General features: G+C 36.0%; 1 protein-coding gene and 1 long non-coding RNA gene across 5 annotated transcripts in view; both read left to right on the forward strand.

Annotated features, from left to right (window-relative positions):
- Positions 1-27,312, forward strand: part of grid1b (glutamate receptor, ionotropic, delta 1b) — a 503,970-nt gene that overhangs the window by 20,773 nt on the left and 455,885 nt on the right. The window lies entirely within an intron of this gene.
- On the forward strand, positions 23,392-24,805 carry LOC309484754. Its single transcript, XR_014200964.1, has 3 exons — positions 23,392-23,481; positions 24,189-24,270; positions 24,600-24,805. It is a non-coding gene; the product is annotated as an uncharacterized lncRNA (long non-coding RNA).

The raw sequence follows: 27,312 nt of genomic DNA on the forward strand, positions 1-27,312 counted from the left end.
TTGTTCTGTGATTTATCAATAAAATAGCTTAAAAACTGTACAGTTCTGGCATATATTTCTTAGAACCCACAGCTTCACTATTAGTTATGGAAGCTTGTTTCCGCTACAGAATAAAAAATAAATAGAGTAATAAGGTAATCTCACAATTCTGCCGAGTTTACATCTCAGAATTGCGTGATATAAAGTCGCAATTGTGTGTTATAAAATCAGAATTGTGTAAAATAAAATCGCAATTGACCATTCTCAAAGACCCGCCCCCTTTAGTTACTGTTGCTATGTCCGACAAGCGACGCCGCTCTTGCGCCACACCATGTTCTCACTCAGTGACAAATACATTGCAGAGCAGAGAGGACACTGACAATGCGCTGACAGACATGACAGACCAGGTTACTTTTGATATGAAACAAAGTCTCACCTTTCGAATTTGGTCATTTTTTAAAGAAATTTAAACAATAAATACCGTTTTGTGGCTCTTTAATGTGTCTGACAGATCGCTGTAGAGCCTCTTAAAGCTGCTCGTGAACCGATCATCTCTTACTTCTAGTTAATTTATAGCATCAAATAAACATGAAAGAACATAAGAAGGAATGTTGTTTTAACCGCGGAAAGACGTCAGTACACCCCGTTTTTCAAGTTCAAATCCTCCAATGTTAATCTACTAACTCTCCTGACTGCTTTGTCGGACAAAAATGGCGGATGGCGGATTATGATTGGTCAGATCGCCTGTCAATCAAACTCCCTACGAAGGGTCAATTGCGTAAAATAAAATTGCAATTGCATGTTATAAAGTCAGAATTGTGAGATATAAACTCGCAATTCTGCATGACTTTATAACACATAATTGGGAGATATAAAGTTAGAATGGCATGATATAAAGTTGCAATTGCGTGTTATAAAGTCAGAATTGTAAGATATAAACTCAATTCACAATTCTGACTTTATAACATGCAATTGGGAGTTTATATTATGCAATTCTGACTTTATATCTCACAATTCTGAGAAATAAAGTCAGAATTGCAAGATAAAAAGACACAATTATCTTTTAAAATGTTTTATTCTGTGGCTTTAACAAGCTTTCATAATTAGTTGAGAGACGCTGCCAGGTAGAATTAATTCACATGCAATAGCTTTCTCACTAATGCACTAACCCGTGTTTGTCATCAGCAAATAGTTGACGTCGACTTAACTTTCATCACATAAATGTCAACTTTAAAAAAATCTGAAGTCGTTAGCTTAGACACGCTGAATTAAAATTTTTATAACATTTGTCTCACAATCAGTCATTTAAATACCTCATGCTCTCTTCCTTTTTCTCTGTCCATTCATTACAAATAGATTTGCAAAATCAAAATGCCTTAAGACGTGCAATATGTTAAGCATCTTAATAGCTATTAGGAAATTCTATGAATTCCATTAACATGTTTGGTCAATTTATTAGCCAAATTAAAATGATTATTCTCGTGCCATTATCATTTTCATTATCAATCCCTTATTAAGAAAAATCTGCAAGCTAGGGCAACAATGTCGTCTTAAAGACCGCATGACAAAGTGGCTAAGAATACCACCGGTCTCTGTAGGAGGCACAACACCTTCAATTATCAGTTACATGGCCTAACTATGAAACTGTGCAATTAAGCACCAATTTTCTCATCATATCAGCGGGTAGCTATTACCTCTCTATACTAAGCTTTTATTAAGTGCTCCTGCACAGTACAGAAACATGGCAAATATTCCCACTTTAAAAAAATGACATGAATTATGAAGGGCTTATGATGGAAAAGAAAGAGCAACCTGTAAGTTCAAAAAGCACATAAGCTATCAAAGCCTTTTAAGTGCTGGCATGGTGTTGAATGATTCATAATTGTTCTCTATCTAATGTTTGTGTAGTTTGCTCTCGTTTTATGTTGCCTAGAAGTAGTTTTTTCTCTCTCTCCCTATTTATGCTAATTGTCTCGATTAGCATAGCAGAATGCCTAACGCTAAGTCATTTGAGATGCCTCTCTTGATTTGATGATGAAAATGAGCATCTCTCCAAACTCACAAGCATGTTTTGGCGCGGTTCTACAGGGACTTGCCCTCAGCTGATTACACACTCGCACTCGCAAACTACGTAATAGCAAACTCATGTTCAACCAGAAAAATACAATCCAGTGGCCTGTTAATATACTGCTTAGGGAAAATGTTGCTAGATGAAATGATATAACTTTTGGGCTTTGCATTGAACCTGTCTTTTCCAGCATTTACATAAATGAATGAATCCTTGGACAGGGTTATTAGTACTTTTTGACTGTTGGAATTACTGCTAAACTAAAAAGGTTGATTATTAGTATGATTTTTAAAAAATAAAAAAATAACAACAACTTGCATTGACATACAACAACAAAACGGTTCTTAACCCATTTTACTTCTATAACGTGTTCTAATACTTCTTAGTTAAAACAGAATATTCATTGAAAAAAAGGGATGTATTCAGCCCTACGAAATTAAATACGAAGGGAAATGCTCAGTGGCGCTAGAAGCGAGATCAGTTTTCTCTGAAACAGATAAATGTGAATCAACTTTTTTCTTTTTTTTTTGTTGGTTGTTGTACGTATAGCGGCAGTTCGGAATATATGTTCAGTATGTAAAGTTAAAACTGTAATGCTGTACTGCATTTTAAAATAGTGTACATTAAAACATACCCTAAACCTAACCGATAGAGTTAACAAAAGCAAATGTAAGATAAAAATGCATTTCCTGAAGCAACCATGCCATTTTGAACTTGCCTCTATAAATCTCTGAGCTTTTTAATTGTGAGTGCAATCGCATCTGCATCGCAATGCTGTACCAGGTGAGCTAATAAGCAAGTTTATTTCGTCAGAAAAACAAACAAACATACAGAGCTGATTATGTGACGCAAACACCCACAAGTCATTACGAATCATGCACTGGTAAAAGTGTTTTGAGGTCATAACATAGTACTGTGTTTTTATTAACCAATAATCTGCCCCTGTTGTCATAACCTGTGTGAAAAGGAATACACATTGTTGGTGTTACTGCCACTAGTGTTCATTTCACCTGGAAACTGCACCAAAAAATATGTATAGATACGTTTTTGGAGTTTTGCAACATCGTCACTGAAAAATTGTGAAAAGTGTGTGTTCCACAACAAAATGGAGTTTGTAGTGGTAACAATGAATTTTCTATCAAATCTACTAGTTATTTGCAGTTGCTGATTTTTTTATTACATTGCATTACATTTGACATTTCAATAGACTATTAATTCATTTAGCAGAAGTGTTCATCAAAAGTGAGAAGCTAGAGCAGAAGTGAAGTGCTTGATTTAAAAAAAATAAAATAAAAATAGGACTTATGGATATTGAAGATTTATTTTATATTATTGTTTACCACAATATCGTAAAAGGAATCATAAAACAATGATTATATATATTTGCTGATTGGTTAACATTAACCAGTAGCCTGTGTGTGCTAGGTGATGTTGTGCTAGGAAAGTCATTTCATTTGTCATGTTTCTAGTTTGTTTTTCTGTTTGGTTCATGTCTGTGTTTCTAGGTCAGCTTTCTAGGTTGTTAATTTGTTCTGTCATCCTTTGTTCCCTGCCCGTTTGTCACCGTGGTTTCTGATTGGGTTGAGTATTCTGTTCTGATGTGTCTTGTTAATTAGCTCATTTGTTTTATGTGTATATAAGCCCTCAGTTTCAGTTAGCTCCTTGTCCGGTATTAGTCGTGTTTAGTTGTTGTGTAGTAGGCCTAGTGTTTTCCTGCAAATTCCTGTATTTCAGTTGGTGGATTTAAATAAATGTTTCTTTGGATTTCTTCCTTCATCTTGTGCTTTGGATCTACACTACAGCATAACATTGTTATATTTTGATTCAAGATTACAAAGACAACCTTTTTCCCCCCTTTGGATTAAAGTACACTGATGAATTGTGCATGATAAGACCAGGAACATGTATTAAGAAAGTAATTAGGCCACTTGGATTTCATGTTGACTTGAAGCATTTATATTCTTTGTGTGTATGTTGCGAATGTTACAAAGGAGGCAGAAAGTAATTTCTTCATGAGCCGCATTAAAGAATAAAGATCACATTCACGCAAGGGGAGATAGCATGAATATTCATGCTGAGAATACTTGTTGAACACTGAAGACTCAACCCACGTACTCTGATGCTCGAGTGGGGGAGGGGGAGATGAAAGCGCAAAACAGAAGAGACTAATTAATGTAACTATTAATGCTCCAGAATTGAACATGCATTTAACACTTTGGTGTTAAATAAACATTCTTTAAATGAAATGCTGTATTAGAAGATGCTTTTCTTCAAGCTGTCTGTGGATGAACAGATGGAAGTCTAATGACGCTGCAGACAGCAGAACTCTTTCACTCTTTCAGCTGGTCTGACAGCAGTGTGGGACCCTGGGTACAAAAATGTCTCCTCTGAAGGCATGCTTGGGGACACACCACATGACCAGACTGCGTAACGCAAAAAGCTTTCCGAAGTCTTAAATAACCTCTCACTGAAAAGAAAAAAAAAGAAAAAAGAAACAACAAAACTTTTTTTCCCTTTTCTTCACATAAAAAAGAATAAACAAGTGGACAAGAAAGTGTCTCTTTAATTCAAACGGGATTGTAAAGGCTCAACTGCCTCTTTAAAGATATAATCTTTTGGATTTTAAGTCATAGCTCTTTTTGCAAGAGGTAGGATTTAGGTTTTTAATGCAGCAACAGCTTAGATGGTTAGTTTTTACATTGACAGTTTGAAAGAACAGATCCGCCTTTCAACGATGGAACACAAATAATTGAACTTAAAGACACTAAATCCTTCAAATCCTTATTACTGTTTCTCATACAGCGGGTTCGGGATTTGAACAAACCCGCACCATGAGTATTAAACTCAGGATGATAAAAACAAGTAGAAAATGCAGTGAAGAAAGGAAATGAGCCATATTTAGAGAGTTGGGGGTGGCTCTTTTGACTTTGCAACCATAGCAATACCCTTGTTACCTACCAAGGACAGCTTATTAACCACAAAGCAACACCTGCTAATTACTGCTAAAGATCCTGACATTGTTTTGCATAGGCATTTTCTTCAGAAAATGATCAAATTTATTTTTGTTCTCCTCTTCCCATGTAAATGGTGATACAGCAAAGCAGATAATACTTTACAAGATTGCAACAACACTGGATTCTGGGTATTTTGTTTTCTTCTGCAGCAATATTGATCTGCACCTCTATTCTGGGACTGTTCTGTCTTTTAAAGTGTGGTATTTCATGATAATTTGTATGCATTTGCACAGAGTATTCTCACAAGAAACTACTCAAAACCTACATCAATGTTCTTTAGCAGTCAGGCAGTGCATGCAAGGTCAAAAGGTCACTTAAGGAAGAATAAGGGAACAGAGAAAAAAGAGAGAAGCTGTTTGGCATACTGTCTTCAGGACTTAATATGAGGGAGACTGTATTTGTTAGAAAACATACGGGACGCTATTGTTGTCTTACCTTAGACAGTTTTGGTAAGAATTGCATATTGATCTGAAACTTTCCAGAAGAGTTTAACATAAGATCAATAAATCATTTCTCTCTGTATTTTAAAATGTTAGGCATTTTTATATCACCACCTACTAAAACCCTTCATTATACTTGATGTTGGATGAAAGATGCTGAAATAATACACAACAGATTTTGTGAATTTCCTGACAGGACATAATAGCTTACACCAGGAATTTAATAACCCACCACCAAGCTGTTTAGGTGTAATATGTGTCCATTTTAAGGACACAAGCAATAATATATTCTAGATTTTAAATCTGGTAGATAACTGGTGTGACGTTTATCAAAGCGTTTATTACTGTTTGTGTGTTTCATGTACAGTAGAGATGGGTGGTATTATAATCTTATATAACAGCAGTATCAGCAGTGTAGTTGCTAGGTTAAGACAAACCTAGTAACCACATATTTTGTCAAAACTGAAATGGGGAATAATTTGTCTACACCGGCTATGAGCAATATACACTGCATGCATTGTGTCGAGTAGTGCTGAGTTACAGATAGTAAACCGATGTCCCGTTCTATTTCTACGTTTGTGATACTTTCGACAACAGGAAAAGTGTGTGTTTTCTCAATATTTTTGCATATTGGTGAAACAGATTTGGTATTTGCGATCTTGAGAGCGTCAAAGGTTTCAATTTACAATGCATTTTTGCAGAGTTGATTAATGTAGCCAATCACAAACATATCCGATTTCTTGAACGCAATGGCCAATCAGACGTGCAATCGGTCTTAAAGTGACAGCGGCCTAATATTCCTGCTGCCGTCTGTGTCATTAATGTTAATCAAACAAGTAAAGACAAAGATAAAATCCCTCATTGTTCTTTAATAGATTTAGTAGGATTAATCTATATTTGATTTATTTCAGTGAAGACTATGCAGTGATGTTTTGTATTCGAAAAAGACTGTTCTGTTTTTATTTTTATTATTTATTTCACAGGAATGCTATATTTGTAAATCTCTAAGCTGTTCCTTATAACCTCCTAGAGAGGGAATGGAATATGTTGTGAATGTTGCTTGCCAATAAATTAGTTGGCAATTCATGATACTTTCTCATCTCCTTTTTTTATAAAAATTTCTGTGATTGGTGATTGGTGATCGTAGCGGCCAATGTTGCTTCCAGTGATCGGTAATCTGTGATCCGCCCCAAAAATCCTGATCGGAGCACCAGTCAATGATGGAAGTCAATGGTTATTTATTATTGGATGCCATCCCAAATCACGCATACACAGTATGCTTGCTCTTCTGTTAAAATTAACAGTGGTTTGTGAATGTAGCCTCTTTATTAACAAATAATTTATCAGGAGCGTTTATGCTGGGATGTCTAGGTTGTTGCTAAGGTTCGGGTTGAAACTTTTGAAGGACGTCTCTTATGCTCACCAAGTCTGCATTTATTTGATCAAAAGTACAGTAAAAAAGTAATATTATAAAATATTATTAGAATTGAACTCTTTCCCCACCTGTTTTTTTTTATTTTTTTTATTAGCCAGTCAGCTGCGTTTTTGATAATTTTCACAAAAATGTCATGGCCCCCAGAATATTTTGTTGTATGAATATCTGAACATGCAATATATCAAAAGAAAGATCAGAACGTCTGCTTTAAAAAAAACAAAAAAAAACAAAACTGTTTTATTCTAGCTTCATGCATAAGCTTAATGAAAAAGCAACATTTTGAGCAAAAAGCTGAAAAATCTGATTTTGATCAAATACTACATCTGGATTTGATTCAGAATGATGATCAAAACATACATGGAGTAAATCGGGTTCACCAACACCCCTAATGCTTGCACAGTCCTATAGCTCATCCTGTGTCAACATTTCATTCAGTAGCATTAGGCAGTTTTGATGTATATGCTGTTAAATGTTATTTTACATATGCATATTATTACATATGATATCGCTTGTTTCTGCTTCTTCTTCACATGTGTATAGATAGATAGATAGATAGATAGATAGAATTTAAATAGACAAAAATAAATAAATCAATTTACTGATTTTTATTTAGAAAAAAAAAATCAGAAAAATAATGAATGAAAGAATCTAACACTTCAAACTTGAAAAATAAACGATCTTTTTTTGTTACATGGGATTGCAAAGTTTTCACTATGGAGCCTTTTTTTTTTTTTTTTGACACGCACACTTATACACATGCACACACACACACACACACACACACACACACACACACACACACACAACGCGCACACACACGCACACATGCAGACCATGTTTTTGTTCATTTTTTATATTATTTTATGCAATTCTAAACTCTCTTACCTGCCGCACACCACATATCTCCATTCAAATCCTTTCTTCACGAAAGCTGCTGTCATTTGCTGAATAAGCCGTGTGTTGCCGAAAAGCACATTTTGTCTACTGTCAGAAGCATTTTGAAAGTGCAAAGGTTTGAAGAGTTACAGTAACATGAATACAGCTTGGTTGGATGTGTCGGTGACGACACATCCGGTTTAATAGGGTTATGTTGTGGTGTTACAACTATAAACCTATAGTATTTTTATTTTATTTGATTATACCATACTTCATAATAAACAGCTGTCTTCATTTCAAAATTAATTTTGCACTTGAAAACAGTTTAAAATGTTAGGCCTCACTGTAACAGCCTCATAACACCCTTGAGTGAGTCATTTAGAAGTCAATAATTTTTCTTCTGGTCAAATTTTCAGTATAACAACGTATAATGGAAGACAGGAGATGTAAAATTAGGAACTGTGCAGCCCTTCAAAAGATCCATCGCTTGAGTTTATTTCAAATGCAGTAAAAATGCTTAGCTTTTGCTGAATGACTATGTGCTAAAACACCTTAGGTTATTATTACAGTGTATTAGAAGCAGTGCTGCTTTCCACAAGCAGACTCATGACACACTGTGAGACTGTGTGTGGGGTTGGAAACAGAGATGTCACACGATGCAAAACACAACTATGGGCCTGAGCAGGATTCTGAATAAAAACAACACTTACCTCCTAATGAAGTGAACAACAATCTAGTCAACATCAAGCAATGTACTTTACTTACAACCAGTGGAATGTCCTCAAACTAATGTGTCCATTGAGCTCCGAGGATATCAGAGAACAAAACCCCAATAATTACCATTTTTATGACCAAAATTAAACTAATGCTTATTAGAAGCAGTCAAGCAGCAGAAATCAGTAGCTGGTAAGTGTATGTGTTTCTTGTCTCATTTGTTTTTAGTGCAGTTGTCGTTGCTAGGAAACACTGTTTTGTTTACTCTGTTAACATACTCTGTTAACACGTGCTAAAGTCGCGTTGGTTCTCGCGCAGTGTCGCATGGTTTTACAGTTTTGTGTTGTAGGGTAGTCCTTTTTTTTGTGCTAAAGAGTAAGGTATGTCCAGGGCCAGTTAAGTACTTGAACAGCACTAGCAAGCACTCATTATGAGAAGCAGTTAAGCAGCAGAAGTCAGCTGTAGATGGTAAGTGTACTGTAGTTGTTTCTTGTCTCGTTTGTTTTTAGCGCAGTTGTCATTGTTAGGAAATTCTGCTTTGTTTACTCTGTCAACACGTTCTCGTTCTCGTACCGTGTCATGGTTTTCGGTGTGCTAGTGTAGCCCTTTTGTTTTGCTAAATTGTAAGGCGTGTCCTGCCACATTAGGCGGGTATATAATTGGTTAGTACACTGCAGCATCCCTTGAGTGAAAAGATCAGCGATTCTACTTGCGCAACTCCACCGAAATCAGGTAACCAATTGGACCTTATCTACATGCACTACTGCTCCACTGATAATACCCTGGATACTCCACTTCACACCTCAGACCACTTCCTCATCACTCTTAACCCCAACCTGACTTCTGACACAACACACACTCCTCCACAGGTCACCTTTCGATGTAACCTACGCTTGCTCTCACCCTCCCGCCTATCCTTTTTGGTCTTCCCAAAAACGTCCTCCCCTAATCAGTTCTCATCACTGGATACTAACAGTGCTACTGACACTCTTTGCTCCACTCTAATATCTTACTTAGACAACTTCTGCCCCCTTTCACCCAGATCAGCCCACGCCACCCCCTCCACCTCCTGGCTATCCGATGTTTTCAGTGAGCATCGTTCTAGGCTCAGGGCTGCCTGTCTTCCTTCTCTGCATGTCTCCAATGCTAAAACGACATACTACCACAACAAAATTAACAATTCACTTGATTCTTGCACGCTTTTCAAAAAGCATTGCCACATTCCTCATAAATAAAACAACCATCAGCGGCCTATTTTCCACACCACAAGCTGACAAAACATCTTAACAGCAAAAACACACACACTCTACCGTCCTTCTCTCCGCTGTCAGGCAGAAGTTTCCAAACTCATCCTTTCCAATCACCCTACTACCTGTCTGCTTGAGCCTATCCTCACTCATCTCCTTCAGGCCATTTCTTCTTCAGTTGTACCTGCACTCACTCACATCACCAACACCTCTCTTCAAACTGGTACATTTCCCACAGCATTTAAGCAGGCTCTGATATCCCCACTGCTTAAGAAACCCACTCTAAATCCAGCAGTTTTAGAAAACTACAGACCGGTATCTGTTCTTCCATTCATTTCAAAGACACTTGAGTGAGTTGCGTGAAACAGAACAATCTTCTGGACAACAACCAGTCTGGTTTTAAGAGCAACCACTGAACTGAGACTGCCCTCTGCTCTCAGTTACTGAAGCCCTGAGACTGGCAAGAGCAGCTTCCAAATGATCAGTACTTGTCTTGCTGGATCTGTCTGCTACTTTTGACACAGTTAACCACCAGATCCTCCTGTCAAACCTCATGACAAAGGGCATCTCAGAAACTGCACTCCAGACGTTCAGGTTTTACCGCTCAGAAAGGCCCTTCAGGGTGTCTTGGAGGGGTGAGGTCTCTCAGTCGCAACATCTTTCTATTGGGGTACCTCAAGGCTCAGTGCTTGGACCACTTCTCTTCTCCATCTACATGTCATCACTAGGATTGGTAATTTGGAAACATGTTTTTTCCTATCACTGCTACGCTGATGACACACAACTCTACCTCTCATTCCAGCCAGATGATCCAACGGTAGCTGATCACATCACAGCCTGCCTGACTGACATTTCTGGCTTGATTAAGGACCACCACCTTCAACTCAACCTTGCAAAGACAGAACTGCTTGTGGTCTCGGCCAACCCGACAGAACCTCACCATTCAACTACTGTAGGTTCATTAACCATAACTGGAGTTGTTAATGATGTTCAGTTAAGCCACTTGCATTAAATTCAAGGCTCTGATGTTTGCCTAAAAGACAACCACTGGCTCTGCACCCCTATACCTAAACTCAATACTTCACCCTCCAGAAGCTTCCATTCCGCAAGTGAATGGCGCCTTGTGGTGCCATCCCAAAGAGGCACAAAATCACTCTCACTGACCTTTTCCTTGTGTGTTCCCTGCTGGTGGAATGCCCTGTCTAACTCAAATCGAGCAGATAAAAACATATTTTTCCTCAACACTTACACACTAATATTAGCACTTATTCTATTCTATTCTATTCTATTCTATTCTATTCTATTCTATTCTATTATATTCTATTCTATTCTATTCCTCTATTTATATATAATTTTTTATTATAATTTTTTTAAACTTGCTACGTGCTAGTACATAGTAGGTACTAGTCTAACTGGGACTTTACACAGCACTTACTGTACATACTGTTGCTCTCTTGTTGATTTGATTGCTTCTATTGTTCTCATTTGTACGTGACTTTAGATAAAAGTGTCTGCTAAATGATTAAATGATTTATTAAAATATGCTTTGGAGTCAAATGAACAATTCATATCCATGAAAAAATAAATAAATAGCAATACATTACACAAATGTCTACACCTGTTAATATAATTTGGCAAGTGTGTGGAATGTCACAGTGTGACAACAGTAAATTATCCATGATGCTGTCATGTACCAACATATACACTTGTAATGTAGACAGCATCATTCATTAAAATGGGAGCGATCTAGTATTTTCACATGATGTGCAGCATCAGAATCAGAAAGAGCTTTATTGCCATTTACACCCACAAGGAATTTTTCTTGGTACTGAAGCTTCCAGTGCACATATACCAGAAGCACATATTCCAGAAGCATGCTTCCACTTCTGCACAACTACTACAAATGATGAGTAATAGTCCAAACACACAACCTACCTAAATATAACTTTTGAACAGTACCCCAATGCAAAGTTAACATGTTAACAGTTGACATTAAAGAATAAGTTCAACTAAAGTTCAACAAAACAACAACACAACCCCCCCCCCCCCAAAAAAAAACAAACAAACATTTATTTCCATATATATATACAGTATATCATCATTCTAGTATATACTGTATATATATTTCATAATTAAATTTCATTGCATTTCAAAATGATACCTTTCATTTTTTAAGAAGCTTGCTGCCAACCAGCAATTCCTAGAATGTCACAAACCATAGTTTGAGAAATCATGCTTTATGCTATAAGATATATTTTGTTCTGCCAACAAAATATAATGTTTAGTTTAGGTTTTTGTTTTGTTTTGTTTTGTTTTGTTTTGTTTTGTTTTGTTTTGGTTTAATGTTTAATTTAGAAATTTGTAAATGCAACACATTCTACACTGGTTTTGATGCTTTCATCTTTATTGTTAACCAGAAACCAAATTGAATTCCTGAGTTTATACTGTCATGTCTAAGAAATGTGGAATTGCCATCAGAACTGGCCATTAAAACTCTCCACTGGCTGAAAATCATGTCCATTACTGCCAGTTATCATTGCACAGGGCACTTCAGAAGCAAATGAACAGCAGTAGCAAATAATAAAATAATGACATTATTGAAAAATGACAAATCTGTAATAAAGAAAGGGTCTGGGTTTTACTCACAGCAGTGCAGTCCAGAGGGACATAGACTTTGGAGATGTAAAGCTGCAGAGGAGGAAGAGAGATGAAGGAGGAGCGGGGGCGTTGTGTTACTCCTACGCTAAATGTGGGCTATTGGAGCTCCTGGGGTTTAATTCAATTATGCACATTTTCATAGAAATTGTGGATATGGGAAAATAGTCCAGTAGCCTTAAGGAACGGCATGTTGTTACACTGTTTTATATTAATGTTCAGCGCATTCTAATCCAAAGTTTTATTTTTCACAAATCAATTGGGAACAGAACAAACAGCGTAAACTGGTCTAATTGTTTCGCCCCACATTCCAGTGGCTCATTGTTCTATTGGAGGAGTTTCCCTGCATTCATTTTGCGGTAAATGTAATATTTGACACATTTATATATCACAAAAAAAAAAAAAAAAAAAAAAAAAAAAAAAAAACCTGTGACCCATTCATTTTGACACATAATTCTCTACTTCAAAGCACTATGAAAAGTCTCACATATCAGAACTGCTTTGCCGAGAATTAAAAATTGAGAATGAAAAAAATAAACAAAAACATTCAAATACCCAATGTTCTGTTGTAGATGTCTGAATGTTACTGTGCATTCTAGTTCCTGTCCTGCCCTAAAAACCTAGAACATTCATATTGAGCTAAATTAATCTGACTGACAATTAGACTGTGCTTTTAATGTCATTCCATTAATCAAAATAAATGAAGTTATCAGAACAGAGGTACTTTTCAGGCAGACCATGCACCACCATCCGAGCACCCAACATAAATCTTTCCTTTGACTGGCTTTGACACAAGCTCACATCTTTAAATATAACATTACCTATTCATATCAAGAAACATGAGTCTTACACCATGTCCTAATGTGGCAAAACACAATATATTTTCCATGTTAATCAGAGTTTTTGTCCTAGCCAGCCGCAACAGCGTAATGCGATGAGCAAAAGGGGATTCTATTTTGGCAATGTTTTTTTCTTCTGTGATTTCGCGGATGACAGCTCAGGTACTGAATGTGTTTTCTATCAAAATGGTTTAATTTGAGTTTGAATATCATTTTGATGATGTTAACAGCCATAGTGAAAGAGACAATGGATAATTTACCTCAGATCTTATAACTTAAAGGAAACAAGAACATTCAAGAAAGTATTCCATTACAAAGATTCTATTCACTGAGCATACATTTTGGACAATGTTAAAATGGTTTCATTTTGATAAATTTGTATTATGATAATCAGTTTTGTTGCGAGTGTGAGACCACAGGGTGCTTTCAGAGAGAAGTTCACCCACATGCTTTTATGAAACTCTTCTAGAATCTTATCACATTGTGTCTGGAGTACACAATGATGCATAATATTCTATAAAAATTTTAATCACACATTCAAATTGAAACATAATAACTATATGAATAAAATGTATTGTTTACACTTTATAATAAGTATACAGTAATAAAGTACTTAGAAATCACTTGCAAACTATTCGTTTATAGTTAATTCATAATTAATATATTGTAGTCTCTACATTGTTAATATATAAATAGACTATATACAATAATGAGTTCTTCATTCATTGCCAATTTAATTAACCAAATTCTTCTTCTTCAATTAGATAATGTTTTTTTATGCTTTGTTAACAACTTATTAACTGTACATATCTCTTACTGATCTCTTACTATGTATGTAAAGGCATGCGCTCGTGAAGTCGAACTGCCTCGGACATGGATCTAAACAAAATAGTAGCTTTTGTCTTTTATCTGGGCTTTCAACAAAATGAAATTCTACAGGTGCTAATCTATTAACATGGCATTACCATTTATTTTAGGACATTACAAAATACATACTGCACTGGAATAGACGTTACAGGTGAAAACACTTTTCAGACTGGATGGAGTTATCCAGCTTTATATCTGAGGAAATCACCAGCCCGATCTCACGGGAAAACGTACAAATTCTACAAAGTGGCTTATTCGTACGAATTCATACGACCTGACTCGTACGAATTAGTACGATTTTTGCAAAATCGTACATATTTGACGAATTGGCCAATTCGTATGAATTCATACGAATGACCTACCCCTGACCCCGCCCCTAAACCTACCCATCACGTGGGTTTAGACAAATCGTACAAATTCGTACGAGTGAGGTCGTACGAATTAGTACGAATTAGCCAACTTTTTATCATTCGTACGAATTCGTACGAATTGGTCGTGAGATAGCGTTGAAATCACGGGATCCGGCCAAATGATTGGATACAGAATGATGCACTTAAAATGAAGAGTTTGGTTCCAAGAAAGTGGCAAGATGAAAACCACTATTTTCTGTTTCAAACTTTCACATAGCATTTTTAGGTTATAATAACATAAAAAAATTCAAATCCAGATTTTGATTTTCAAAGATTTATTATAAAAACAGATATTTTTTCCCCCCAAAATGCAATAAATCCATGACTTTTTTTTAGGCCCTTAGAATAGAAAAGTTATTTTTCATATTGAAACTGTTGAACATACACAACAAAGTAAGTTTATTAGTATAATAATATTAGTAGTATAATATTTTTAGTAAGTTTCACAGACAGAAACACGTACTTTGTCATATTAAGAACACTGTAAAGAAGATTCACATATTATAGTATCAATTTTATATCACTTGTAGGCCTAACATTTATTTTTAAAGATTTTATTCAACCCATAGCCCTTTTGAGCAAGGTCACCACAAGCTATTGATAGGTAAATTAATAGCTATCAATAGCTCACAGTGACCTTGCTCAACAGGGCTATGGGTTGAGTAATGCCAGAGTTATGCTTCAAGTTTAAGCAATGAATAAAAATGACATTAATTTTTAAAACACTGTATTTGTTGTCTTGTGCATACTATAAATCCATTGCATTAATATAATATCTGTGTAAAACTGTTCAAAATAGAACTGTAAAGAAGATGGAAAACGGATTTACACATGACACCTCTTGTATTTGACTACAGAAAATTAAGACATCTTTGTTGTATTGAATTGATTGTCTTGTGCATACTATAAATCCATTGCATTAATATAACAATATTCTTTGTAAAAACATTCAACAACTTATTATTCATTAAGAAATCAGTGAATGGTCAATCTCAAAATGCTGACACAATGGGCAGCTACTCTTCATGACTGTCACAGTCAACATCGAATTCGTCTGTGACTGAGAGAGTGCATTATCATAGAAGGCACATTGGCACTCACACCAATTTCAGAGAGCAAGTTCATCACATCCTTCCTTTTTGCTTCTTTCACTGTGCTTTCACTGGGAAGCTGACTTGGCTTGAAGTTTGAAGTTTGGCTTGAACTTCTTTCCTCTCTTGCGTCGTGTGAGAACAAGCAACAGCTGGCATTTTTCCTCCTCCCGAGTGCCTCATCTTCTTAATCTCCTCACGTAAATTATTCGATTTCGATGCCTTACGTTTCTTCCCCACCGCAGAAACCACCACAGGATCATCAATGCTGTCAAAATGATTCATTTTTTTGTTTGTTTGTTGATTGAAAAGTACAAAGTAGATAAGAAAAACTAGGAAGCGGGTGTATTTAAAACGCCGCCGTTACTGTTTACAATGCGTGGAATGGTGCGCTGTGATTGGTTAAGCGGATATCGCATTTTACGTCAAATAAAAAATTGACTTTTCAATACCGACCAGATACAATACTGATTTTTGCAGTAACAATTTTTTTTTTGAAATGGTGTTTATCACGTTTTGGAACCAAACTCTTCAAATGTATCCAGAAAGGATTTACGGTGAAGAGGGAGACAGTACGGTTACTGTTAAGTGTTCTCGACCCAGATGACGTTGCCTATAGCTCTAAAATGACATTATGGAATTAACAACGTAGGCGTGGGGATGAGATGCGTTAGAAATTAGTCCAGCACACAAGAGTGTTTTAAGGACAAAGATCTGACAAGTTTCTTGAAATAAAACTTTTAAACTATGTTTTGAAGCATGGTTACAATAGTATGAGCTGAATAACTGACTATTAAAAATAATGCACATCTGCTTTGTGTCGTGACTGCATTACCGCTGTGTGTGCTTTATCTTTTCTAATAATCCAACAATTATAATTCAGTTACTCCTTACTTATGCAGTAGTATTCTGTATTAAAATGTTGTTGATACGTTTTTTTTGTTGTTGCTTGTTTTACAAGTAGAAAGCATTGGGAAATAAACTGATTTTAAAACTGAAAGGAAAACCGTTATTTTGGCAGTGTTGCAGTCAGAATTTGAGTTCTGGCATGTGTTTGCGGTTGTGTTTTGTGATGCGAGAGTCTGTGGGCAGTTACACTTGTGCAGATGTGTCGCATTCCCAGCTCTCCCCGCCCCTCTGGAAACTTTCCCTGTGTCTTGGCATCAAGCGGAACTAATTGTCTCTGCTGGACTTAAAATCGATGCTTAGTTTCCCTTCAAGTCCCACATTTGTCCGAGTGAACACACAGTTGCTTGGCTTTAATTGTGTTATTGAAGAAGCAGAGTGACTTGAGTAGGGTGCTGGAGTTGGAGTTGGGCTTGTTCCTGTTGGAATGGGATGTTTGCTTACATCTCCTAAATACTAGACCCTGGTGTCACTGATGGGCTGCAAATGTGCTTTATTTTTGAACAGTGCCTCAATGACTTCTCTTTGCTTCAGTGTCTTGTTATCACCACATGATACTTGCAGTTAGGAAAGGTCTTTCGAGTTCACATGGAGTGATGTGTAGACATTTTGGGTTGTGTTTGCTGATAAAAGAATCACTAGTGATTGGAACAAACCACTACCATTAAGATTAAAGGTGCACTCTGGTTCACTTAATTGTATAAAGCGATTTGCTATTTAAAAAATAAATACATTGTATACTAATAATTGTATTACTAATTGTTAGAACAACAGTGATAATAACAAAATAATTGATTTTACTTGATATTGTGGATCAGCATTTGTTACATCCAGTGTCGAGTGTGAACATAATACTGCAAAATGCAATGTTGCCTTCAACACTGTTTGTTATTAGGGAGAGAGCTTGTTGTAGCAGCCACCAACTCATAAAACTTTGTTGGGATTGAATCCAAGGATGTCCATTTTATTGATTGCGTTGCATGAGACAGAGAAAAACAGACACACCAAAATAAAATAAAAGATAAACAACAGTTCATACATCCAGGCCAATAGGTGTCAGTAAAACTACCAGTGGGATGAGGAAAAGCCAATGAAACAGAAACAAAGGCTTTATCAGAGAATGTCTAATATGGCGAGAAGTTTCACTCTCAGTACACTTCCGGCTTCTGAACTGGTTGCAGTTCCACTCTGATTCCATATGAGGGCGCTCACAGGACGAGTGCAGAATGAATGGAGGTCTATGGAGATATTGCTCTCAAAATCCACTTTTCTCAGGATATAATTTTTTGTCGAGTAATTTGAATGTTGTTTTCGAAAGGGGATGCAAAGAAATTACACATTGCTGGGTGTTAGATTTTTTTTAGTCACTTATTTGCTTTAAAAAGTCTTTTAAAGTGTCAATGACGTCATACACATCGTACGACCAGAGATACTGCTTTACGGCAATCCTTCAGTCACTTTGGTGCTTCGCGCTCTGCACTTTCTTTTCTCTCGAGGCATCGACAACACAGCTGTCACAGGTAAATACAAGTGCTAGAAGAGTTTTTGTTTTGTTTGTTTCTGGTCCCGCTTCGGATGCCACGATGCCATCAAGCTGTATCTCTGGTCGTAATCAGCCCTTCACTGACCAATCAGCGTTCATTAGCAGAATGCTAGCGTGTTATGGGCAACAACAACTCAACCTGTAAGAAATCGAAAGGACATAAGTACTCGTTCATTCAACTTTCGACCTATAACCCATGTTGAACTTGCAAAACCTACAATCAAATCTGAGATTTCTCAATGGCAATCGGGTGAAAGAGACAAATTTAGCCGTCTAGCCCCATAGACTCCCATTCATTTTGCACTCATGGCGAGCGCCCCCAGTGGAACTCTGGTGGAACTACAACCAAAATTCGGTACAATAGGACTTAATAGGGAGTGGGCAGGCTCTCCGTAGACGGGCTCTGGCTTTATCCAACATTGCACATTATACCCTCATTCATTATTACATACAGTACTACACAAACATAGTCGATTGAATGAGATAATTAAAGTAAGTGAATACGGAGACTGGGTGCTGGGGACGTCATGTTCTGGAGAGACAGGAATTAATTTGGTGCAACGTTTACAGTGCACGTACTCTTGCGTCTAGTCACTGAGTGTACATTGGTTATGCACATCGTACACCAGTGCAAATGGCTGTCCCTTTATATAATGCACTATATAAGGGTGTGGGAGCGATTTCAGACTTTTTTTTCTCTCGTATTTAGGGATGTGAGGCTGTTTAACAATAAAATAGGCCACACAATTCCACTGAATTACAATAAAAGAGGAACCTGAGCCATAATTTATGGTCTAGATTATCTTTTGACCTGGGCTCTTTTGACTTGGACCAATAAGCAACCATTTAGAACTACGTTCTGTAACAGTTGCGTAGCAACATCCTGACAATTGAAAAGCACTGCTCACATTTCCTCCAGGAAAAAATAAAACTTTGATATTTGCTGTTTTCAAATATCAGCTTTACAGTGTGTTTATTCAGTTCATGCAGAGAAAAGAAATGTTTAAGAAGCAAATGAGGCATCTTTCAAGTATTTGCACATACGGCCTTTGCTGTTCCGTAACACTATATTAACTCTGTGACAGGAGAAACAAGCATCATAAAACTCTTTTTAATACGCCAACCCTCAGTTGACTGAACCTATACACAAGAACGGATCATGCAAATCACCATGCTGCTGCATTACTTATATATGCATTATGTAGAGCCACACACAAGAGCTCTGGGCAGTGTGCTGTTAACATGATCCTTCCTCTTCTGATGTCCCCTTATCTGGATCATCTCTCTCTCTGTCTCTGTCTCACAAGGATCCTGGACTAATCACCTGTAAGCTACAAGAACCCTACATCCACTCCAACTCACAGATCTTGTCCATATCTTACTGGTGTAGTGCACTGTCATATGCTGCTAAGAGATGTTAAGGGCCCTTGTGACCTTCTTATTCGGGTTTGTCAGGTGCTGTGAATGCAAACAACTGGTAAACAAAACTATGAATAGATGTTAGTAAATGAATAAATGGATGTTGCTCAGACCTGTAGTTTTGGAGAGATACTCAATAGCTAAGAGAAGAAAGGTTTAGTTCTACTTTTTAGATCTTTTCTAAACTCAAAAAAAAAAAAAATGAGAAAGTGGAGTTTGTACTAAGAGCATTGCCTTCTTTTGAGGCAAACAAATGTAATTATTTCTGAGCAAATAATTACTTTGTAACCATTAAAAAACTATGTTCTATATAGTATGACTTTAGTATGAATGTAATCCGGACTACATTTGTCATTTTGCCATTATCACGTGACCTACCATACCATCGTAAATTGTGTCGCTTCACTGCCATTTACAAATATTTTCCGGTGGCCCCATGGGATAGTAAAGCTTCCATTGGATGTGTGCTTCACCTACTGTTTTATATACTGTGAACTAGGGCTGGGCGATAAAACGATAACGACAATTATCGCGATTGAATTCTTTCTTGATAAAATGATATCAAGAGTTCGATAAATGTTCGATAATGTTTATGCGCCAAAATCGGAACGAAACACATTTGAACCGCGCGCCACACGGACCATTTATCCGCTCGGATCAAATTCCAAACGGCAGCGCGAGCTCACTAGAGCAGATGCGTTTACTCTGATCGGTCTCAGTCACAATATCCAGTGAGAAGCGCTTGAATTCAGCGAAGAACACAAATGTCTCAGTGATTTAAACCAGTTTAAAGGCAGATCAAACAGCGCTGACAAACAGGAGAAACACTGTGCGCAACGATACAGTCAGAAGGCTTTTCCGTCTACAAATTCCCATCATTTACCATGGTTTTACTGTAACGTTAGCCTAGCAATATTAACTGCACCGTGAAATGTGGGATATACATATTGAATTGTACTATATTATTAATGTAGACAATGTAATAAAGGACTAATGGAATATAATTACAGTATTTAATAATGTATTTATGGTTTTTCATACAAATACCATATAAACCATAAAGTTACATGTTGCCATGATAGTGAGGTGCTATAGGCTATGCCTGGTTTTATCTGTGGTTATCATGATCTAAATGCATGAAACTGGATGACCAATGGTTAATTTTAATAAGACTCAAACAGTCAGAATATTACATTTTACCAAATAAAAATGAGGTTGTTCATTTTTGTTTAACAGATGTTACTGTTTTTTTTAATGAACATAAATTTAACATAGTAAATCTGCATTCTAACTCAAGCTAATACTACTGTCAACTCACTGTCAAATATGCGTTTCGTATGTAATATTAATATTGCAGCCTGCACTGCAAACTGTGCTGAAGATACGTGCCATCAAAGTCAGACAACACAAACCTGTTTCAAGACGTGAAACAATATCCCCCATTAGCACATGCAGAAACTAAGAAATTAATTTTTCTATTAAGATATTTATTTTGTTAAGGAAAAATGACAAATGACAAATGTTTGAATGTTCTACCTCATATTTGTGAAATGTTCACCCGTTTGGCAAGTGTTTGTCATGATATGTTCTGACAATAAAGAGTAGTTTAAAACCACAATTAACTCTCTGGTTTCTACAACTTTCACTTAGGAGCAAAAATCTGCCTTTAAACTTGAAAGAAATAAAGATTTGACATTAATCGTGATAATTATCGATATCGACTGATTTAAAACAGTTATCGTGATAATTATTTGTTTTGCCCATTTCGCCCAGCCCTACTGTGAACTCTGACATACAACTTTTTTCACATACTGTACTACTATATGGCAGGAAAGTGTGTGCTTTCGGATACAGCCTGTCACGAAAAATCACTTTGTCACTTTGCTATTATAATCTTCATCAACAACCATTCACTTGTTTAGAAACTTCAACAATCGTGTATGTGAGAGCTTTCAAACCTTTCTTTTTCTTAATTTGCATCTTATGTAGGTTTATAAGTGCATAGCATTGTTGTTATTTGGTTATTCTTTTAGAGAAATGCATTATAATTACCATTAACATCTGGCCTGACAGAGGATTCTTCATTTTTATTTGGATTGATGGCTTGTCATACGCAAGTTACGATCTCAGCAGTGTTTGACAGGTTTGTTATATCAACTTCCGTCCCACTGTGTTTGAACACACGCCTGGGGGAAAGTGTATGCATTCAGGCATGTATATTGCAGAGAGATTCAGACAGATTAATTAACTCAAAGAGACTCGTGGGATGGAGACTGGCCAACATAGAATGACAGCCCGGCTGTATGCTAGCACTGCTCAGTGGAGGCATGCAGTTAATGTGAAATATGCCAGTGTCAATAATAATAATGGTCAATTTCAGAGCCCCTGCTTTGGTTCTTCTTCAGACAATGCCCTGTTTGTCCATCAGAGGTAGTTTGATGCTTTCTGGTTATATTCTCTTTCTTTGTTCTGATTGTCTCTTGACATCATTAAGGTTTTTTTGGACAATACCTTAAGAAAAGAAACAATGCAAATGAGATCTATGTCTAGTTGTTTCTTCTAGACAGCAATGTAAGTAAAGACTAACTTAAAAGTAAGTAACTTTAAGAATCTTAACTTAAGATAAAAATAATAAGTAATAACATCATTCTCTGTTACGGACATGACAGTTCTGAAAGCGGTATTTATACGACTATGAAAACACATATAAAATACCTTATACTACCAAACTTTCACCTCCCAGTTAACCTAATTAAAACTGAAATTATACCGCAAATGGTTATGGATTATTTATAGCATGCAATTATATACCATGCGCTCACGCCATCTAAATATGGGATGAATATAGTATCAAAATGATTAACATGTGCAAGCACACTTATCCATGTACTTGATAAATGTTGCAGATATGTTTTACTATCCACAACCAAATGCCTTTCAACTTGCGTGTGCAAAATTCAGAATTGAATGAATGTGTAGCAATTTGTACAAATATAATTTTTTGTGAATACAAATGTTTTCTTTTGTATTAGTGTATCATAATTTGTGCATGCAACAAACAAGATGTGCATGTGTGGATCAGGAGACACGCATTCATTGATGTCTTTTCTGAGTCAATCTCATTTGATTCATTTGGATTTTGAGACTTTCTTTTTTCGCGTTTTTTCAGCATTTCACAACCCACACACAAACAACTACAAATGAACATGCCTGGTGCTAATCATTAATGTGTGCACAACTACCCATCTACCCATTTGACAAATTCACAAATGTGCGTCACTACATTTAAACTAAATACAGAATCACATGAATGTGCAGCATTTTGAACAAATAGAGACATAGTTGTTAATACAAAACCAAAAGTAAGATGTGCATTTGTGGATCAGGTGACACACGTGCATTCATTGACTCGTTTCTGAGTCAATCCTAGTTGATTCATTTGGATTTTGAGACTTTCATTTCGCCAGTTAGCCTTGCACGATCCACACACAGCTGTCTGAGGAAACCTTTTGCCACTAGATGGCAGTATGTGCTAAAACAGACAACGGCAGCGTAATAAAGCGTTCTTCCCCATTTAAGACGCTTAGGGCCCTATCTTAAACCCGGCACAATGCAGCGCCAAGCGCGACGCAAGTGTTTTTTGCTACACTGTAAAAAGGTTTTCAAGCAGTACTTCATCCAATTAATAATTTGTCTTTCAATTCAGTTTACCATTATTTGCTTTATTTTTCAAATAATATTTTTTTCGTTCAAAACATAGTTAAATATAAATATTTTTCATTAAGAGCTCAAATAAGAAATATTTGTTTCGACGAATGTACAATTTCAAGGTTACACACAGGATTGCGCATGGGCATTAAACACAAATCTTCTCGAGGACAACGACCACGTCAGCAGACCGCTGTAACCGCTCTTCTACGTTCCGTGGATCACTTTGCTGCTCCAGAGAGAATCAGATTTCATCGCGGATAAACTGAAGTAAGTGAAACAAACAACCATTTAAATGTGCTGCTGTATATTTAGAAGCCTGTACAAGACATGTTGCTCTGCCGAATTTATCTGTTAGATATCGTTATGTAACTTACGTTAGTTTAAAAATGTGTTAGCTAGCTTAGTTTACACTTGGCAAGTTAACGTTAATGTGTCGACGTTAATCAATTCCTGACCGATTACAAAAGGGAACATATACGTTTACCCCTGGCTTATTTTGATTTTACAATGGTAATTAACGTGAACGTTTAATCATTGAACATAACGTTATCTCGATGCAGCGTCATAAGAACGACGTTCTCTGGTTAAAACCATAGAAACCTGATCAACAATTAAGGAGCTGAAGTTAACTTACATGTAAAAGGACTGACGTTCACTTGTGATTAATGGTAACGTTATCTAACACGTATGACTGTCGACACTCACAATGGTCATTTAATTATGGATTGTATGCATAGAAGTATTGCTGCATTGGCGCCAATCGGTTGATGTCGGTTGGTTTTCAAAAAAGTGTAGTAGCAGCTAGAGGACACTGGGGGGGGGGGCAGACATTTTTTCGTGGCGTTAGTAATAGGATTGACACACTATTGAATCATATATTATAATAATTATTATATCAACTGATTACGTATATTGTGCTAAAATTTGTTGACCATAATGTACCCTCATGCCAAATTTGTACTATCTTGATGCAGGATACTGACACCGATACAAAGAGCACTGAAATATCTCATCCATATGGGAGAAACAGTGGAGGACCTCATCAAAGATTTCCTGGTAAGGAAAGATTACTTTAGAGATGTGAAAATGCTAGATATGGCTGTCCACTTCAAAATTAGCCATCAGACTATGTTCAGATATATGTCTGATAACAGTCTGAAGGCTAATTTCAAATATAGAAACAATTACTTTCAGCTAAAATCAGAGTCCCATGTGCTGGAAAGTTTGTGCAACTTATATTTATATGTCAACAACAAATTGGAGTAAATTTTATAATTAGTTAGAAGTATTAGTATTATGTAAACTAATTTGGGGGGAAACCCAAGCTGTATTGATTCCTTATTCTTTTTTTCTTTTTCTTTTCTCCTTCCTAAATTCTTTTCCAGGTGTTGGAGAAGGAAGAGGCTGAAAACACTCTTCAGAAGAAACCATGGAAATCTTTGTCATCAGAGATGCACAAGCTGTATACCCACAAACATTGGAATCATACTTGAGGGTCAAGAGGTTCTGAGGGACTTGCTGTCTGTCGCAAATGTTGAAAAAGTTGAAAATCTGACACGAAATTGTGGATGTGTGGAAGTAATGTATATAAAAATTTAATAAATATCGATTTAATGAAAATTATGTGTCTTTTTTTATTTGATTTTGGACAAGATTAATTAATGTTCCTTAATGGGAAATATGTTTTATTGAATCCATATCTTTTTGTTTGTTTAAAATAAATAATTTCTATTAACTTGTATTTTTAAAAATGAGAAATAATTGTATTATTAAATCAATATCTATTTAATTGGAGAAAACAAATAATTTCTAATACATATTTATTAAATGAGAATTTTTGTTTTGATTAAATCTATATATTTTTGTTTAGATCAAAAATAGAATTTAAATTAATTGATTTTTTTCAACAAGAAAAATATGCTTTGTGCCAAGTTTTATAAAATAGTTTTCATAGACATAGAAAATATTGGTAAGGGCAAGTTATTTATTTTTCATTGGCTCAAGTTATAAAATATAGATGTGAACCATTACCCTAAAATTTTTTAATTGGATGAATGAAAATATTTTTTCAGTGTAGTTTCAGTCCGACGCAGTTATCATTTTCACGTCCTGCGCCACGTTGTTTAAAGGGATAGTTCACTTTGAAAAAATGTTTTGGTATGTTTTAGCTTACCTCAAGGGCATCCAAGATGTAGGTGTCTTTTTTTCCGCAGTAGTTTCAATTTTGATATTTTTAGGTCAAACCGTTCTTGTCTGTCAGTCATATAATGCAGATCTATGGTCACCACCTCAAAGAGCATGCACAGAGTCCAAATTAAAACAATTCCCCGTCGTCCAAATTAAACAATTCCCCATCGTAAGTACGCATTGATGGCCTAAGACACGAAGCGAGCGGTTTGTGTGAGAAAACGAACAGTATTTATATCGTTTTTACCTCTTATACACAGCCATGTCCAAGTGATCTGGGCCCGTATGTATAAAACTTCTAAGAAATGCTCTTAAGAATAGTCTTAAGCTTTGACTTAAGTGTCAGAAAATACTTAGTAAAGAGTAGGACTTTTCTAAGAGTAGGAGACTTTTATAAAGCAGCTAAAAGCAACTTTCAGTAAAGTATAAGACTGATTCTTAAGTGCTGACTGAAGTGGCACTTAAGTGTTGTGAACTAAGGACTACAGTGATGTCAACCCAAAATGGCCGCCCTCAACCACTGAATCAGCCAATAGTGAGCCTGCAAGGGTGAGGTCACTGCAGCATGACACCAATCATTTAATTTTATTATAATAAAATCATTTAATTAAGACACTTTAATATAAATATATATATTTTTTTTTTTGTGCTTTGCATTGTGCAAAATTTTCGCAAATTAGTATTTATGCTGTTGAATCCTCTTCTGTTGATGTGTGTCTCCTCATTTACAATTATGCAAACATGAGTTCCATAAATGGATCCAACAACTCAGGAAAGCCCGAAATACTCATTAAAGTGGCTTTATTTTGCTGCGAGATTTGCATAGTCAATGAACCGCCATACAGTAGTGGCCATAAGTCAGGCAAAGGAAAATTGTCAGATTCACCCTTTATTCAAATATTAAAAATGTGTTAAATATTTTGTACGTGTATTGTGTAGTTGTGCTTAGAGTCAATTGTTTATTTGTGATAACACAATGAAACATGCCAAATTGTACAGACATAATTTTTAGCCAGGCTGTCAAACAAATGAACAAGAGAGGACAATGAAATATTAATAACTGACTATGTTACAGACAATGTATAATTTCTTTTTTCTCCTGTAAGCTTTTTATTTTTTTTATTTTTATTTTTAACCTGTAGCTGTAGTTAGGCCTTTTTTCAACAATATTATTGATCTGCCTGCATTGACACCATTGTCTCTGAACTGAATTGAGCTGAACGAAGACATCACTGTTTTCTCCAGAGCGACTGTATAATGAACTAAATAGATAACTAATGACTAATGATCTTTTACAATGGAAATGAATCATCATCGAACTTACTTAAGCTGTACAATGGCACTATGTTCTTCTAGAGCTGCTGTTCAGCCCAAACTAACTTTGTTGCATTATTTTCCTGTTATCACTTTAAAGCTGCTTTGAAACAATCTGTATTGTAAAAAGCGACTTGACTTGAAATAATTTTGTCAGATAAATATCTTCACTAAGTTTATTTTTATATTTATATATTTTTAAAAAATTTAAATATGAGGGATGAACAAAACACCATTTTCCTCATATTTTGATGGTTTAAGCAAACTTGTAGGGTCATTAAAAAATTAAAAATAAAAACTCTGCACATCACTTTTAGCCACTACTGTATTTGATGTGGTCAGTGCCACAATAGTGCTATTGAGACCCTGCTTACAGTGGACTGATGAGCTCAAGTCATCACCGGTGCACTGCTGCTTTTTTTCCAGTCAGCAACAATGTAATTATTACTTTCCTTTCATTTCATTGCTATAAAATTTCTTAAAAGTCAGTTCGAAAAAGGATCCCTTGATGATCAAACTTTTATTGTTTGATCAACTCCGTCATCATTTACTGTAACTCCAATACATCATATTTTCATTGAAAAGTGCGTGGCCTCC

This window comes from Leuciscus leuciscus, assembly GCF_965113295.1.
Source record: "Leuciscus leuciscus genome assembly, chromosome: 21".
Classification (NCBI taxonomy): Eukaryota; Metazoa; Chordata; class Actinopteri; order Cypriniformes; family Leuciscidae; genus Leuciscus; species Leuciscus leuciscus.